General features: G+C 38.6%; 1 pseudogene; it reads left to right on the top strand.

Annotated features, from left to right (window-relative positions):
• LOC109386018 (histone H3.3-like) overlaps window positions 1-11,806 on the top strand; it is a 29,186-nt pseudogene extending 17,380 nt beyond the window's left edge.
• The last annotated feature ends 6,977 nt before the right edge of the window (window positions 11,807-18,783 follow it).

The following is an 18,783-nucleotide window of genomic DNA, read 5'->3' as shown; positions in this document are numbered from 1 at the left end:
ATTTTATTGGGGAATTTGGGAAGGGGAACAGACAAGTTGCTGTCCTTTTGTTCTTCAGTCTAGTTGTGGAGGACGTCGCTTCACTGGCCCATGTTGGTATTATCATTGCGTTCTTCCCAGATGAGGCAGTCGCTCGCCAGCCATTGGACGGCCGCTCAAGGTGGTTCATGGCAACTCATGAAAGCTCACACCTGCTGCTGGCCAGCCCCACTGCGGCCTACGCCATCGCTGGCGACTCACAGAAGCCCAGCTCCAGGTTGAGCTGTTGTTCACCATCTTAGCTGTAGAGGGCGCAGCATCACTGGCCCTCATGTGGGATCTGAACTGGGGTCCTGCTGCTCAGAGCTAGCGTCCCAAGCCAACTCCTAACCAACGTGCCACACGGCCGGCCCTTAAATGACATTTTAACATAGATATCTATACATCCTTAGATACTTGCAAAGCACGTACAGACAGATCTGTTTATTAAATAGTTGAGACAAAAAGAACAGAAAGAAAATCTTAACCTAATCATTAAAATAGTGGGAATATTGGTATTGTAATTTTGCTATTGTATGTATATTGTAGGATAAGCAAGGAAGTAAATAGTTAATCTTTTTAGAGACCAAAATTTTAAGTGTTAGAGAAAAGAAAAACAAAAACAGAATAAAATAAGATAAAACCCTGTAGAATTCAATTTAAATTGGAAATATATTTTAAACAATTTAATTCATATTAATATATGCTAGTTCTATCCCTGAAAGGTATTAGAAACAATGACATCCCAGTGGAATTAAAGATAGCTAGCACTTAGATCTTGATGGATAAGAACCATTTCCCATTAGACGGAACTTGTGTGGAGAATTGGCTGAATACACATTTGTGGCAGGAAAAATAAAAGGGAAGCCTGAATGATTTTGTGCTAGAAAGCAAGGAAGGGCTCAAAGAATAATGGGGACATGTCACAAGGATACAGGAGCCAGCATGAAAGGACTCACACTGGCCAAATTGAGGACAATTTGAGCATAAAATAAATAATGACCCTTAACTGATTATAAAATGCTGAAAACATTTAAATATATGAATCCATAGTGATAAAATAATATAATTTTTTTAGACTGCTGTTTTTGGAGGACCTGTATAGTTCATTCCCAGCTAATAAGGGAAACTCATTTTTATACATGAAAGCCAGTTCACAAAACGACAGAATTAGGAAATCAGCATTTTTGCAACATTCAGTGAAATATTTGATTCAGCAAATATTACAGGTTAGTAACAATAGCTGTAGTCAGGCAAGTGGAGGCATGAGTATTTCGGGCTACCTTAGGGAAGGAACCCAGGGTCTCAGGGCATAAGATCGGGGTCATGTACCATTAAAAGTAGGGCTGGCAAGACTGAGCAGGTTGCCAGGCCCCAGTGAAGATGATAGTATTCTAGGGATTTAATTCTGAGAAGGAATTAAAGGTAAAGTTAGGAATGGGAGAGCAGCAGCCTAGGCCTATAAACTGGGTTAGTGGGGAAAGCTGCAGCTCATTGAACATGAGTTATGTCCAGTTACAGCTCACCCAGGCATACCAGCTATCACAAACTGGAACAACAGTAGAGCCTGCTACTAGTGAGTTTAGGGCTCATTAGAACTCATTATGAATCATGATTCTCTTTAGCATGATATTCTTGAAGGACCCTGGTCAAATTCCTCTTTATAGTCCTGAAATGCCCTGAATGCTTACTAATATTTTTTCTTTCTTTAGGTAAAGGATGATGTAGCACTTAACTATCTAAATCAGCAGTAGTATCACCTAGGAGCTTGTTAAAATTACACGTTGCAGGAACCTCCTCAGACCTAATGAAACTGATTCTTCATTTTAACAATATATCAGGTCACTCTTACGCATATCAAAGTTTGAGAAGCCCAGGTATGACAAATACTTGGAGGAACTTAGCTGAAAGCAGCAGGCCTAGAGGATGGATATCACAGAGCTGTGGAGGATGGTTCCTGGCATGTCCCAGTATCCTCCACCAAGTGTGCACCCCACTCCCCCCTTATTTCCTCTCTGAAATTCATATCACTGGCTTGGGAACAGATGCTTCCCACTTATGAGAATGTGAGATGAATCAGAGTGGAGCTTGGGGAGGGATGGGAGAAGGAAAATGTGTTAAGAGAAGAGCAATTACACTGATGACAGATACGGAAATGGGCTGGCGGACATGGCTGAAAAGGGGGCAAATAATTTTTTTCAAAGATTTTAGTGGGGAATTGGGGAAGGGGAACAGTGTTGGGGAATTGAGGAAGGGAAACAGCTAAGTTGTTCTTCAGTCTTCGTTGTGGAGGGTACAGCTAGCTCAGCTCCAAGTCCAGTCGCCATCTGGCTGCCCATCAGCAACTTGTGGCCTCTAAGCTCAAGGTGCTGTGTTCAATCTTAGTTGTGGGTGGGCATAGCCACCATCCCATGTGGGAGTCGAACCTGGCAGCCTTGTTGTTAAGAGCGCACATTCTATCCACTGAGCCATCCAGGTGGCAGCTCAGCTCAAGGTGCTGAGTTCAGTCTTAGTTGCGGGTGGGTGTAGCCCACCATCGAACAGGCAGTCTTGTTGTTAGGAGCACGTGCTCTCACCAGCTGAACCATCCTGCCACCTGTTGACAGCTCAGCGGCAGTTCAACTCGGGCGTAGCGTCACTGGCCCATGTGGGAATCAAACCGGCGGCCCTGTTGCTCAGAGCTCCCACTCTTAAGCCAACTCTTAACCTACTGAGCCACTCGGCTGGCCAAAGGGGGCAAATAATTTTAGTTGAAGTTTCCATTTTAATCATGGCTTCTTATACACCAGTGTTCTAATCTAAAGACTTGGCTTTGAAATTCAGAATCACAAGCTTGAGAAGATGCCACCAGGATGACTTTAGGCAGGTTATATAAACTCCATCCCCCAATCTTCTCATCTGTGAAGTGCAGAAATAACAGTATCTACCTCCTAGAGCTGTTGTGAAGATTAAATGAGTCAAGTAGCTTCCCAATATCACAGGTCCAGTAAGGAACACCCAGCTGTGATCTGAAGCCAGTCATGTGGCTCCAGCATCCACAGTCATGTGGCTCCAGCATCCACAGTCATGTGGCTCCAGCATCCACAGTCATGTGGCTCCAGCATCCACAGTCATGTGGCTCCAGCATCCATCAATGGTTCTGAACCACTATGCTGTGCTGCCACTCTGAAAAATGAAAAGGGAACTTAGAGAAGAATTTGAAAACAGTCCCTCCTTCAATCATAGCCTTGATGAACAGTCATTCCCAGATCTTTCCCTCTTGTGTTAATCCAAAATCCTTAGAGAATATGTGTTTTTGTGTCTGTTTTGAAAAGCTCAACTTATATTTCTCCCCTCACCCCATCACTGTGGCTGCCCTCTGAGCAACAGCAGGGACTTCAGTCAGTTAACTCGCAGTTAATCAGAGTATTTGTGCCTGGGATTAAAACAAGTCGTGTTAGTGGTCACATCAGGTGACTTGGGGAGATGTTTAATCAAAGGTTACCACGATTTTATTCATTTACACCACAGGTAAAGTTTTGGGGCTTAGTTTTCTGAACTAAAGTAAACCAGCCTCATTTAACTCTGATGTTTACGACTGTTGACAGAAACTATCATCAAAGTAACACAAGGCAAAGAGGCGGAAAAAAAGTAGTACCTTAAGTGAAGACAAGTGAGAGACAAAAACAGGAAGAATTGCAGTGTGGTGTGGTAAGCAAACTGATAAGCTTTAAAATCAAACAGGCCTGAGCAATAGAGTTGTGTAACCCTGTTAAGTACCTTCATCCCTCTGAGTTATTTCTCTCTCTCAAAAGTGGGGGTATTGCCATCCACTTCACAGAAATTTTGTGAGAGTTCCAGGAGATAAACTATGTAAAGTATTTGTATATAGCCCTACAGATGGTAACTACTCAATAAATGGCAGCTAGTATCTTTTTGGACATGTAATCCAAATAATATCAGAGTTTAATATTTAAGGTGTTAATACACGCAGCTCTACACTCACAGCACTAAGGTGTGGAGGTCACACATAAAGCCAGTGCTTGTATTTAATGAAAAATATACTCGCTAAAAGTAATATTTACAAATATGCATTGCTTGTGCTAGCTGCTTCTTATTTACACAACAAATGAAAAGGGAAACAAAATCTCCACTTGAAGAGCTGCCAGCCAGCTAAGACAGCACAATTATAAAACTAAGAAAAAAATTACATGTGTAATTTACCAAGGAAATTACCAAGGAAAGCCTTTCAAAATTAGGCTTGAGGTCAAGGATGAAAAGGTTAACATCAGCTTGAATTCTAAGCTTTACATTGTAGACAGGTACACTGCTATTCTTCTGTTATTTCAGGTAATACTCATAACTGAAACTTAGGAAATGGCCTAGAATATGATAAACACTATAAAAGTGCTTATATTTATTAAGTTATTTAGTACTATAATTGTAACTACAGAACCAGCTGGAAATGGTCCTATCCTGTTTCTAACAAGATACTGAGTTGCTGTTCAGAGACAACAGATCAAAACCACAAGTCATACAGCTGAAACATGGGCAGAGGGGAGAACTTTGACCTCTAGCTGCATCCAGAACCAAGGTCTCACCCCCTCCCCCATGGAACCAAAGAACTGGGACATGACCAAAACTTGAACATCAGAACCCTTTCAGAAGCAAAGCGTCCATTGTCTAGGAAGATCTGGTATTTAAGCACCTTACCGTATCTTACCATAAATGACCAAGTTCCAAAGCTCGCCAATCAAAACCTGCTCTGCCAGCAGCTCAGCATACCAGCCTGTTACTTTTTACCCCTTAAAACTCTCCTTGAACCCTGGATCACGGAGCCAGATTTGAGCAGTGCATCTTGTCTCCTGAGAGCTGACTCAGCATCAAATAGCTCTCCCTTTTCTCAAAGGCCTGGTGTCATAGTTTTGGTTCCCATGCACATTGGACAATGGGCCCTTGCTCAGTAACATAACCATATGAGGGCAATCATTTTATTACCTCAATTTTACAGATGAAGATACCGGGGCACAGAAAGGTGAAGTAATTTATCTAAGGTCACACAGGTAGCAAGAGGTAAGGCTGGGATTCAACACCACAGTCTTTCTTAGAGTCCTGAGACCAAGCCATATCAGATGTTGAATTCATTTCCCATCACACAATTAAAACCATCTGCTTGACAATGTAACTTTACTAACAATTGTCACCCCCAATAAACTTTAATTTAAAAAAAACCTATCTGCTTGCATACATAAATGAAGATAGAAAACTTAAGAAAAATTAAGTGTTGAAGTTTTGGGATTTTTTGCCCCCTGGGAAATACAAAGTGATAGAACCAACGTGGAGACAGTGCTGGGAAGATAGTTCAAAATTTACTCCATTTAATGTGTATAGTATTTTACTGCTTTCAAGTTTGCTCTCTCAGTTTCCACATGGCCAATTATAACTCAAAGCTTCTATAGATATTTTGTTTTATACTGCTCTGCAGGCCTTGAATACTTGCTCTCAGGCTTTTCAAGCCAGCTGCAAAGTGTAGCTAATCAATTACAGCAGTCAGAAATAGTATATATTCATGAGTACAGCAGTGGCCTTTAACCCACAGAGCAAGACCATTTCAGAGGATAGAAAACTAAACCTTGCAGCTCAACCTCAACTTTCACCCTGATTTCCCATCCTCAGCAGCCCCAGAGAAGTCATTTTCAGCTTAGTCTCTTGCTGATAGTCATCTGCGGTCACAAAACTATTACCCACCACGCACGTACCTACTTAGCTCAATGTGTTCTGAGCCTGATAACCAAGACTGCTGGGGAGCTGCTCAGGACTGGCGTTAATAGGGAGACTCAATTGCATTTCACCCCAGAGGGGGCTGCTTACAGGTCAGTGCTGAGATAATCAGCCAAGCAGCTTATGCCGTATCCCCTGCTGCTGCCGCTGCCACTGGTTGTTTCTTAACCTTGGAAAATTCAAAAACATTTATTGATAAATAAAAGTGACAACTGAAGTGCTAAGAAAATCACCTCCTTATTTTCTTAATCAAGATTGGACACAGCAAGTAACATTTTCCCAGGCATGGTTTTGTTTTTCCTTCCAATTCTTCCTCCAAAATATTTAATGTTAAATCTCAGTCTTTGAGACTGAAAAACAATGTTAAGTCAACAACAGCTTTCCCAGCCTGAGATAGCCCTGGCTTGATCTGCAACAGAAAATACCAGTGATAAAAGGCCTAATTGATTGCTTAAGGGGGAAAAGATGTGATTCATGCTTTCGTACATTTTTAAGGCCTTAAATGTATCTCTTGCTAAGCCCAGAAATTTTTTTTATATAACTATTATGTAAACACTTTTGTTCCAGGTACTGTGGTTTACACAGAATGTATCCTTATCAAATATATACCAGATACCTTACACACTAAGGATGCAAGTAAATAAGACACAATTCTATCATCACAGGTTTGTTGTTGTTTTTTTTTTTTTAAAGATTTTATTGGGGAATTGGGAGAGGGGAACAGTGTTAGGGAATCGGGGAACGGGAGCAGACAAGTTGCTGATCTTTGGTTCTTCAGTCTAGTTGTGGAGGACGTGGCCTCACTGGCCCATGTTGGTATTATCACTGCGCTCTTCCCGGGCAAGGCAGATCAGTAGCTGGCCTCTGAAAGGCCGCTCACAGGGGCTCTTGGCAGCTCACACCAGCTGCTGGCCACTCACGCTTGCTGCCGGCCACACACGGTAGCCCATGGCAACCCACTGCCACAGGGGCTGCAGCCTATGCCATCACCGGCGACTCATGGCAGCCCAGCTCCAGGTTGAGCTGTTGTTCATCATCTTAGCTGTAGAGGGCACAGCGTCACTGGCCCTCATGTGGGATCCAAACCAGGGCCATGCTGCTCAGAGCTGGCGTCCCAAGCCAGCTCTTAACCAACGCACAACTCGGCTGGCCACCCATCACAGGCTTTGACAGTCAGCTATTGTACATACTTCTCCACTGCCTGACCTTCAGTCTCACCTAGGATCATAGATTATGTATGCAAAAAATGACTACTGTTCCAGGGGCAGAGCCCTCAAAAGGAAAGAGGAAATGTGTGAAAGTAAATTTCTTCTCTTAATCCTCTGTTTGTCCAATGGAAGGAGAAACAAAAGGATGGAACACTTTTCCTTCTATCAGGAGACCTTAAACATCAGAAAAAAAGAGTTTGGATATAATATGATCATTAAAGATTTTTAGGAAAAGAGATGGCTTGATTTATTAGGGAAGTGATGTAGAAAGTTTAATCTAGAAAACATGCAGAATTGGTAGAGGTCAATGTTAGAAGCAAGGAAGACAAGTTAACAAAACTACTATGGAATTTAGGCAGGGAATGGTAATTAAGTGTGGCTGGGAGGAGACACTGCTTCTGGCCAAGGTGGAATAAGAGTGATTACATTCACTCTCCCATCTGAAACAGATAACAAACGAAATTCTATGTACTCTAACAGTTTTCAGGCATTAGCTATCAGGCACAGGATAATGATTCCTATAAAAAGGGAAACATATGAGGTAGCCCCTGATTGCCCCAGCTTACTCTCAAGACAAGAGTTTCCAGGCCATCACATAGGCAGGGTGAACCCAGGCAGAACCCAACAGTCTCCCTGCATTAAGAAGATGGAATTGGAGATCCAAGGACAGAACCATCCAAAATCCTTGGATAACATATAAGGCAAGGAATACATTGTCTTTCCACTATCCAGAGTGGGAAAACCTTGTAATTTACAGGACATTGACCTAAGTACTCATGATGTAGAATATTTCTTGTGCCGGGGTCATGGTCTCGTGGAACCGAAGAATGGAGACACAGACCAGAGAGGTAAAGTTGCAGAAAAGGAGTTTATTAGAAGTAAAAATACATTTCATAGAAGCAGATGTGGGCCCAAGCAGTAGAGAATGGCTCAAGGGCCATTACTAGAAAAGAAAGTACACTTCAATGAGTTTGGAGCCGGCCGAGCAAAGGAAGCTCAAAAGGCTCAAGGGGGCCCAGGGCCAGAGCCAGGGCCAGGGAGTCATTATTAGGAGGAAAAGTACACTCCAAAGAGGTTGGAGCAGGCCCGGAGCAGAGGCAAGGCTCAAAAGTCTCAAAAAGGCATTGACTGGCCAGGATTTGGAGTTTTTATCCCTTCTTCCTCTAGAATGGGCTGTTCCTCTCTGGGTGTGGAACCACCTGATTGATCTCATCTCTTTAGAAATGGAATTTATTAGAAGGAAAAACAAGAGTTGGGTTGAGAGGGGAGGTCACCGGGCGGTCACATTCTGTGGGACGTGAAGGAATGCAGAGACTCAATGCCTGCCTCTAACTGCCTGCCTTGTTTTCCCTTGAGAGATGTGATCCCCATAAAATCTCGATAGGAAGTTGAGGGACAGAATGTCTTTTCTTCGGTATCTACTTCCTGCTGGGCAGGGGCGTAGAACTCTCTGTTGGGGGATTCACAGAACTCTCACCCTATCTGATCTTAGATGAGAGGAAGGGGTCTCGAGATCTGCCTGGAAGACTGTGTTGGCTTATTTGGTTGGGACTGGCAGTCTTGCTGGGGCACCATCTGTATCTCCAAGGCCCCTGAATGAGGAAAAACAGATTTTAATTAATAAATTTCTTAATAAGCAGAGCTCAAAGCTATTGGTATATTGTGGCTATGGGTTTTAAAAGAACATTAGCCTTTAATGTTTACAATCAACAAGTCTACTGGCCTGGGGAAATGTTAAAACCTATTCACTCTCTGGGATGGGATTATCCAAGAGTTAGGTCCAGAATGGCTTGGGGAATGTTGGAAAGTCACAGGCTTTTAAGTAGTTATCTAAAGCTGGGGTGGGTGAGAGATATTCTGTGATTCAGTCTAGGGGCAATCTTTAGTCTAAGTTTCAGAAACTGATTAGAAGAGGATTGAAAGCCAAGGACTAAGGAACTAGGGAAGAGGAGATTTAAAAGTTGTCCAGTGGGGTTGGGGTGGGAGTGGGGGGCTACTCGCTTGGCCTGCATCACTCAGGGCACTCAGAAAAGTATAGCCTCAGTAGCAGGGAAGAAATTAGTTTTAGGTTAACAGCCAATAAGGTCCCACCTAATAAAGCTTAAAAGCCAGCTTTGAAAGGATTAAACTATATACAAGCAATCTAACTACATCTGAGAAAAAATCTCATGAATATAAGAACACGGAACTATCCAGCACCCCAAAAAATGAAATTCACAATCCTAATATCTAATCAAGGATTATCAGGTGTGTAATGAAGCAGGCTAATGCCCCTGATAATGAGAAGAAAGTCAATGAGTAGAAACAAACCCCAAAGTGACATAGATGTTAGAATTAGTAGACAAAAACATTAAAACAGACATAACTATATTTCATATATTTAAGAAGGCATAAAAAGATTACGCATGTTAGATACAGACATGAAAGCTATACAAAATCCCAAATTAGAACTTTAGAGATTAAAACTGCAATGTCCTAGATGAAAAATACACTGGATAGGGTCAACAAAAAATTAGACACTAGGAAAGAAAAGCTTAGTAAACCCAAAGGCATGTCAATGGGAGTTATCAAAAATGAACTATAAAAATAAAAAGACTTAAAAATAAACAGAGTATAAGTGAGCTCTAGAGCAACTTCAAGTGGTCTAATATATATGTAATTGGGGTCCACAAAAAAAAATGAAAAAGTACTTGAAGAAATAATGGCTGAAATTTTTCTAATTTGATGAAAACTACAAACTCACAGATCCAAAAAGCTCAGTGATTCCTAACCACAAGAAATATGAAGGCATATCCTACTCACATCAAGGTGTATCCTACTCAAATTACTAAATCAGTGATAAAAAGAAATCTGAAAACTAGCCAGAGGGAAAAAAGACATTATGTAGAGTAACAAAAATAAGAATGATAGCATTTTCATTGGAGATAATGCAAGCTAAGGCAGTGGAACAACATCTTGAAAGTACTGAAAAAAAAAACCCACCTCTCACATAGAATTCAATACCTCGTGAAGATACCTTTCAAAATGGGTGAAAGATTTTCTCATACATACAAAGTCTGAAAGAATTTATTATCAGCAGACCTATACTACTAAAGGCCTCAGGCAGAAGAAAAGAATCTATACAAGGAATGGAAAGCATCAGACGTGTTAAATAGGTGGGTAACTGTAAAATATAGTTTTGTTATTTTAATTTATTAAAAGATAACTGACTATTAAAAGCCAAAGTAATAATTTATTGTGAGTTTATAACATGTATAAGTAAAATGACATGAAGGCTAGGGTAGAAGATAGAAAGATAGTGTTGTAAGGTTCTTATACTGTATGGGAAACAATATAATATTTCTTGAAGATAATTAATACAATAAATTAAAGAAGTATATATAAACCCTAAGAAAACCAAAATAAAAGTATAACACATAATCCAACAAAGGAGATATGAAATAACTTTTTTAAAAAGCTCCTCAAGTGCAGAGCAGGTTGATCATTTGTTAGAGGAGTATCATTCCCTTGCTTAGTGACTGTGGTTCTTCATTGGGCAGCAAAAGCAGTGTGGTGGTCATGGAAGCAGCCTAAGATTTTGAAATTGGGTAAAAAAAAAAAAGGCCCAAACTGAGCAGACTGCTGGTGAATCCACAGGTAGGAAAGCGCCCTGCAAACAGCTGGCCACTAAAGCTGCCAGGAAAAGCACCCCTTCTCCTGACGGGATGAAAAAACCTCATTGCTATAAGACTAAGACCATTGTATTTTGAGAAATTCATCCTTACCAGAAATCCACTGAGCTTCTAATACAGAAGCTGCCTTTCCAGACGTTGGTGAGGGACATCACCTAGGATTTTAAAACTGACTTGAGGTTTGTCAAGCAATGGTCATTGGCATCAATTCAATGCCAACAGAAATGACCAATTTGGGGTGTGGTGAAAAAGGAAACTTTATTCAGTGCACAACAGCTCAATTGTGATACACCAACGTTGTAAGAACAGCATGGCAATGGAACAGTTAAATAGTATTACAGCTCAGTTATGAAGTAGCATGGCTGTGGAACAGCAAGCTTGCAAGGTGGCCCTGGGGCTAGAAAACTCTGCTCTGCTCTGCTCTAGGTCTGCTCTACCCCAGTCTGCTCCACTGATTCAGCTCAGCTCTTTCAGCTCCAGTCAGGGAAGCACAGTCTACAGTCTTTGGTAGAAAGGGAAAGTACTCTCCTAGAGCCAGAGGGGAGCTGACTTATATAAAGAGAAATACCCACCCCAGTCCCTGATTTGTCTGTCTTCATGCAAATCCTCCCAGCTTGGTTCAAAAGGCACTGTCCTGATTGGTCAGAATGGAGGTGCTCTGATCGGTTTGTGAAGATGTTGATGGAAATAGAACTGCACAACTCCTATTGGATAGGGAAAATCTCAGTCCTAATGGTTGAAATACAACTACGGGAACTCCTTTGCAAGGACTGGCTCAGATGGCAGGGACACAGTTCACGTAAGCAGTTCAGTGCAGGAGATAGGCAGTTCAATGTGGAGGGCAGGCAGATAGTGCAAGCTTCTCCCTAAAGTGTGGCTTGTATGAGAAGCCTGTTTAGACATGTCTGCTAGTCTCTTTTTTTCAGTTTCAGCCCAGTCAGCCACCAGGAGCTCTTCTTAGTAGGTATCTTTTTTCTCAGGTCCCACAGGTTTCAGAGTGCCACCAGTGATGCTCTTCAGGGGTCTAGTGAGGTATACATGGTGGGCTTATTTGAAAATACTAATTTGTGTGCCATCCATGATAAGAGACTCACCAACATGACCAAAAACATCTAGTTGGCTCACCGGATACAGAGAGAGTTTAAGTGAAGGCAGTTTTTATGGTGTTTTGTAGTAAATTCTGTAAAATACTTAGGCTTAATTTGTGAGTTTTTTGGTAAGAAATTATAATAGTTGTAATATGTTGCATTTGTGCTTAAATAAAAAATCCAGCATCCATTTACAATAAAAACTCAGCAAAGTGGGAATAATAAAGGCCATAACAAACCCACAGCTAATATCATACTCAATGAAGAAAAGCTAAAAGCATTCTCCTTAAGACCAGTAACAATACAAGGATGCTCACTTCACCACTTTTATTCAACATGGTATTGAAAGTCCTAACCACAGAAATCAGACAAGAAAAAGAAATAAAAGGCAAATAAATTGGAAAAGAAGAAGTAAAACTGTCTTTATTTGCAGATGACAAGATACTGTTGGGTTGTCAGAAAAGTCATGATGTATTTTTTCTATGTTTTTCATTGCAAAAATGTGTCATGACTATTCTGACAACCCAATATATAGAGAGAACCCTAAAGATTCTACCAATAACTATTAGAACACAAAAATGAATTCAGTAAAGTAGCAGGATACAATATTAATATTCAGAAATTGGCTGCATTTTATACGCCAATAATGAACTGTCAGAAATATAAAGTAAGAAAACCCGTTTACAATTGCATTAAAAAAATAAAATAAAATACCTAGGAATAAATTTAACCAAGGAGGTAAAAGACCTGACTCAGAAAATTATCAGACATTGAAGAGAGAAATTGAAGAAGGTACAAATAAATGGAAGCAAATACTGTGCTCATGGATAGGAAGAAGTAACATTATTAAAATGCCCATACTACCCAAAGCAGTCTATAGATTCAATGCAATCCCTATCAAAAAACCAATGCCATTTTTCACATAACTAGAACAAATAACCATAAAACTTATATGGAGCCACAAAACACCCTAAATAGCCACAGCAATCTTGAGAAAGAAGATCAAAATTGAAGGTATCATGCTACCTGACATCAAACTACAATACAAGACTAGTAATCAAACCAGCGTGGTACTGGTATAAAAATGGATACATAGATCAATGAAACAGAACAGAGAGCCCAGAAATTAACCCATGCTTATATGGTCATTTAACCTATGACAAAGAAGCAAGAATATACAATGGGGTAAAGACAGTCTATTCAATAAATAGTGTTCGGAAAATTGGACAGGTACATGCAAAAAACAAAGGAAACTGCACCACTTTCTTAAACTATATACAAGAATAAACTCAAAATGGATTCAAGATTTAAATGTAAGACATGAAATTCTTAGAAGAAAACATAGGCAGCAAACTCCCTGACATTGCTCTTAGTAATATTTTTGCTGATATGTCACCTCAAGCAAGGAAAACAAAAGAAAAACATAAACAAATGCACTGCATCAAACTAAAACATTTTTGCACAGCAAAGGAAATCATAAACAAAATGAAAAGACATCCTACTGAATGGGAGAAGATATTTGCCAATGATACATCCAATAAGGAGTTAATATTCAAAATTTGTAAAGAAATCATACAACTGAACACTTAAAGAACAAACAATCCAATGAAAAATGTGGGCAGAGAACCTGAATAGACATTTCTCCAAAGATGACATACAGATAGCCAATAGACATATGAAAAGACCCTCAATGTCATTAAACAGAGAAATGCCAATTAAAGCCATAATGTGATACCACCTCACACCTGTCAGAATGGCTATCATCAATCAATCAACAAACAACAAGTATTGGCAAGGATGATGAGAAAAGGGAACCCTTATACACTGTAGGTGAGATTGCAAAATGGTGCAAGCATTATGGAAAACAGTTTGGAGGTTCCTCAAAAAATTAAAGTAAGAACTACCTTATGACCTAGCAATTCCACTTCTGGGCATTTATCAGACAAAACCCAAAACACTAATTTGAAAAGATATATGCACCCCTATGTTTATTTATTGCAGCGCTATTTCTAATAGTCAAGATATGGCAACAACCTAAGTGCCCACCAATAGATGATTGGATAAAGAAGAGGTGTTACATGTACAATGGAATATTACTTGACCATAAGAAAGAATGAAAGCTTACCATTTGTGATAACATGAATGGACCTAGAGGATATTATGCTAAGTGAAATAAGTCACACAGAGAAAGACAAATACTACATGATCTCACTTATATGTGGGCTCTAAAGAAAAAAAAAACCAGAAACAGACTCATACATACAGAGAACAAACTGATGGTTGCCAGATGAGAGGAGTTTTGGGGAGGAGGGGTGAAAATGGTGAAGGGATTAAGAAGTACAAATTGGTAGTTACAAAGTAGTCATGGAGATTTAAAGTACAGCATAGGTAATATAGTCAATAATATTGTAATAACTATGTATAGTGCCAGGTAGGTACTAGACTAATGGAGTGGGAGGGAATCACTTCATAAATTATATAAATATATGACCACTGTGCTGTTGTCCTGAATCTAATATAAAATAATATTGAATGTAAATGAAAAAAATTAAAATAAAAAAAGTTTTCAAATTGGATTGAGAAGCAAGGACAAATAAGCTGTATGATGCCTAAAAGAAACCTACTTTAAATATAAAAACAAATAGATTAAAGTAAGTGGATAGAAAAAATATACCATGACAACATTAAGCAAAGAAATGTTGGGTTGGCTATATTAATATCAGATAAGGTAGATTTCACAGCAAAGATATTACCTGGGATAAACAGAGGCATTTACAATAAAAATGGGGTCAATTTATCAAGAGTCATAACAATTCTAAGCATTTATCTAATAATGGAGTTTCAAAACACATGAAGCAAAACTTGATAGACTTGAAATGTCAAATAGACAAATCCACAATGATAAGAGGAACTTTCAACACTACTGTCTCAATAATTGATAGAACAAATAAGCAAAAAAATCAGTAAGGACATAAAATACTTGGATAACACTTATAACCAATTTTACCAAGTTTAAATTTACCAAATTTGATCATATTCCCAATTATTAAAATGTTTCATTACATTTTAAAATATTCAAATCATACAAAGTATTGTATCTTCTCTAACCACAATAAAATTAAATTAGAAATCAATAACAAAAACTTATCCAGAAAAATCACTGTATATTTAGAAACTAAATAACATGTGTTATTTGCCCATGGGGTCAAGAAGAAGATATAAAAAAGAAAATTTTCAGAGGAATGAAAATGAGAAAACAATGTATCAAAATTTATGGGTTGCACTAAATGCCTATGTTAGGAAAGAATAAAGGTCTCAAATCAGTGACTTCAACTTCTACCTTAAGAAACAAACAAACAAACAAACAATATATATATATATATATATATATATATATATATATATGAACAAAAAATAAAAAGAATAAAGGCAATAAGACCATAAAGCAATAAAATACAAAACTAAAACAATGGAAAACATTAATGGAACCAAAAGATGGTTCTTTGGGATTAAAAAAAAAATGAAGGTGACAAACCTCTAGTCAGACTAATCAGGAAATAAGAAAGCAGACCAAAAATAAAACATGAGGAAAAGAGATCACATAATTACAGAACATATAGGTATTAAAAGGAAAGTGCCTTAGTAATTACCATAAAACTTGGTGGTATGAACCTGCAAACATTTATTATCTCACAGTGTCTATGAGTCACGAATTAAATTTCTTTAAAGATTTTTAATCTCTCATGAACTCTCTCCTCAGTGTCGTTCCAGGTTCTTCCCACTGTTCATTTCCAAAGCCACTCCTATTTTTTAGGATTTTGTTATCACAGCACTCCATTTTCAGTATCAAAATTTATAGTTTTCCATTGCCATGCAACAAATTGCCCACAAACTACGTACTTAAAAGTCATATTATCTTAACATTTTTGTAGTTCAGGAATTTGAGAGTGCTTTATCTGAATGTTTCTAGATCAGGATCACTTGTGAGGTTGCAGACAACATATCAATCAGGGCTAGAGTCATCTGGAGGCTAGAAGATTTGCATCCAAGATGGATAACTCACATGGCTGTTCTCAGTGGGCCACAGTTCCTTGTCATGAAGGCTGTTCTATGGGGTTACTTGAGTGTCACTGCAACATGAAAGCTGGCTTCCACTCACCAGGCAATACAAAACATAGATCAAGGAAGATGTCACAATACCTTTTATATTCTAATCTTGGACATTACAATACTTTAATTCTGTCACATGTTATTTGTTAGAAGCAAATCACTTAGTGCAGCACACATAGAGAAAGTAAATTAGGCATAATTTGTGAAGTGAGGTGTGCCAAAGTATTTTTGAACATAATTTGAAACCACCACATTAATAAGGAAATGTTATAAACAATTTTATGCCAATACATTTGACAGTTTAGATGAAATGGACAAATGATTTGGAAGACAGAACTACCAATGGTCACTCAAGAAGTAATAGATGGGCCAGCCGAGTGGCTCAGTCGGTTAAGAGCTCGCTCAAGAGTTTAAGCTCTGAGCAACAGCGGTTCAAGTCCCGGCCCGAGCTGAGCTGCCAACAGGTAGCAGGATGGCTCAGCTTAAAAAAAAAAGAAGTAATAGATAACCAGAATAAGTTCATATCTATTTAAATATTGAATTTGTGATTTAAAACCCTTCCACCGAAAAACAAAAACAAAAACTCTAGACTCAGATGGCTCCACTGCTTCACTCTACCAAACATTTAAGGACAAAATAAGATTAATTCTACACAGCTCTTCCAGAAAATTAAAAAGGTGGAAATACTTCCTAACTCTTATAATGAGATAAGAAATATCCTGATAAAAAATACCTTTGCCTGATTTTGTTAAGTAAAACATAGATACAGAAACTTCTTAACAAAACTTTACAAATTTAATTCAATAATATATAAAAAGGTAACATATAATGACCAAATAGGGATTATTTCCGGAGTACAAATTGGTTTAATGCTTAGGTTTAACAGATTAAAAAATGAAAACCATACAATAATCTCAATAGTTGCAAAAAACCCTGAAAATTCTAACAACTATTCCCAATAAAAACTCTCAGTAAACTAGGTATAGAAGAAAACTGTCTCAAATTTATTAAGAACACCTTTGAAAAATCTGCAGCTAATATCATATGTACAGTACAGTTGAATTTTTCCTTCTAAGATAAAAAAAAGGCAAGGATAGCTACTCTTGCTGCTTCTAAAAGAAAAAGGCATGAAGATTGGAACATATTTAAAACTGCCTTTATTAGCAGATGATATCATTGTCTATGTAGAAATCCTGCATTACCCTTTTAAAAAGGTACTGTAATAAGTGAGACTAGCAAATTGGCAGGATACAAGGTTGTATTAGTCAGCTTGAACTGTCATAACAAGATACCATAGAACGGCAGCGGGTGGGAGGGAGGACTTAAAAAACAGAGACTTATTTTCTCACACTTCTGGAGGCTGGATGTTTGAGATCAGGGCGCCAGCATGGTCAGGTTCTGGTGAGAATTCTCATCTTGATTTGCCTTCTCTCTGTGTCCTACCATGGAGGAAGCAGCAGTCTCTCTTTCTTTCTCCACTTATAAGGCCACTACAGTTGACAACACAAGTTTGAACTGCATGGGTCCACTTATATGTGGATTTTTTTCAATAAATACAGTCGGTCCTTTGGTATCTGTGGGTTTTGAATCCACAAATTCAACCAACAGCAGATTAAAAACTTTAGTTTCGCACTCCCAACTGAGGTTTCCCAACCACAGATTCTCAACCTCAAATTGAAAATGCTGTTTTCGATCTGATGTTGGTTGAATCCATGGGTGAAGGGCCCACTGCGGAATCAAAAGTTATATGCAGATTTTCAACTGTCTGAGGGTTTGATGCCCCTAGCCCCCCACCCTTTGCATTGTTCAAGAGTAAATTATAATCCCATCATGAGGGCCTCACCCTCATAACCTAACCTAACCCTAATAATCTCCCCAAAGCTCCATCTCCAAATACTATCATATGAGGGTTAGAGCTTCAATATAAGAATTGGGGGAAAAGGGCTACAAACATTCAGCCCATAACAAAGGTTAACATACAAAAATCAGTTATGCATGTGTATGTAACATGCACAAATATGAAATAAACAATTAGGAATTGAAATGATACCATTTACAATAGCATCAAATGTAAGAAATGCTTGGGGACAAATTTGACGCCTATACACTGAAAACTACAAAATATTGCTGAGAGAAATTGGAAAAGACCTAAATAAACAGATGTACTATGTTCACCAATTGGAAGAATCGATGCTTTTAAGATATCAATTCTCCACAAATTGATCTATAGATTTAAGACAATCTCAATCCAAACCTCAGCATCTTTGACGTGTGTGTGTGTGTGTGTGTGTGTGTGTGTGTGTGTGTGTGTGTGTGTAGGTAGGTAGGTAGGTAGGTATGTTTTTTTAGAAAACAACCAGCTGATTTTAAAATGTATATGAAAAAGCAAAGGATCTAAGATAGCCATAACAACTTTGGATAATAAAGAACAAATTTAGGAGGGCATAAAATATCTTAAGATTTAGCCTAAAACTACAGTTAAGAGAGTGTGGTACTGACATAAATAAAGACAAATAGATAAGTGAAACAGAACAAAAATAGATCCACACAAATATGTTGCAACAGGTTTTGACAAAGGTGCAAAGTCAGTTCAATAGAAAAAGGATGGCCTTTTGAACAAACAATGCTGAAATAATTATATAGCCACATAGTAAACAAATTAGCCTTGACTCATACTATATTAGTTTTCTATTGATGCATAAAACCCCCCCACAAACTTAATAGCTTAAAATAACACCCATTTATTAACTCATAGTTCTTTAGGTAAAAAGTCTGGGTACAGTATGACTGGATCCTCTGCTCCAGGTCTCAGAATGCTAATAATATCAGTATATCAGCCAAGTAGTGTTATCATCTGGAGCTCAGAGTCCTTCTCCAAGGTCATGTGGTTCTGGCAAAATTCAGTTCCTTGTGGTTGTAAGACTAAGG

Source organism: Hipposideros armiger, unplaced genomic scaffold (genome assembly GCF_001890085.2).
Source record: "Hipposideros armiger isolate ML-2016 unplaced genomic scaffold, ASM189008v1 scaffold_7, whole genome shotgun sequence".
Lineage (NCBI taxonomy): Eukaryota > Metazoa > Chordata > Mammalia > Chiroptera > Hipposideridae > Hipposideros > Hipposideros armiger.
The sequence above is the reverse complement of the archived record's forward strand: the minus strand, read 5'-3'. Positions and strand labels throughout refer to the sequence as shown.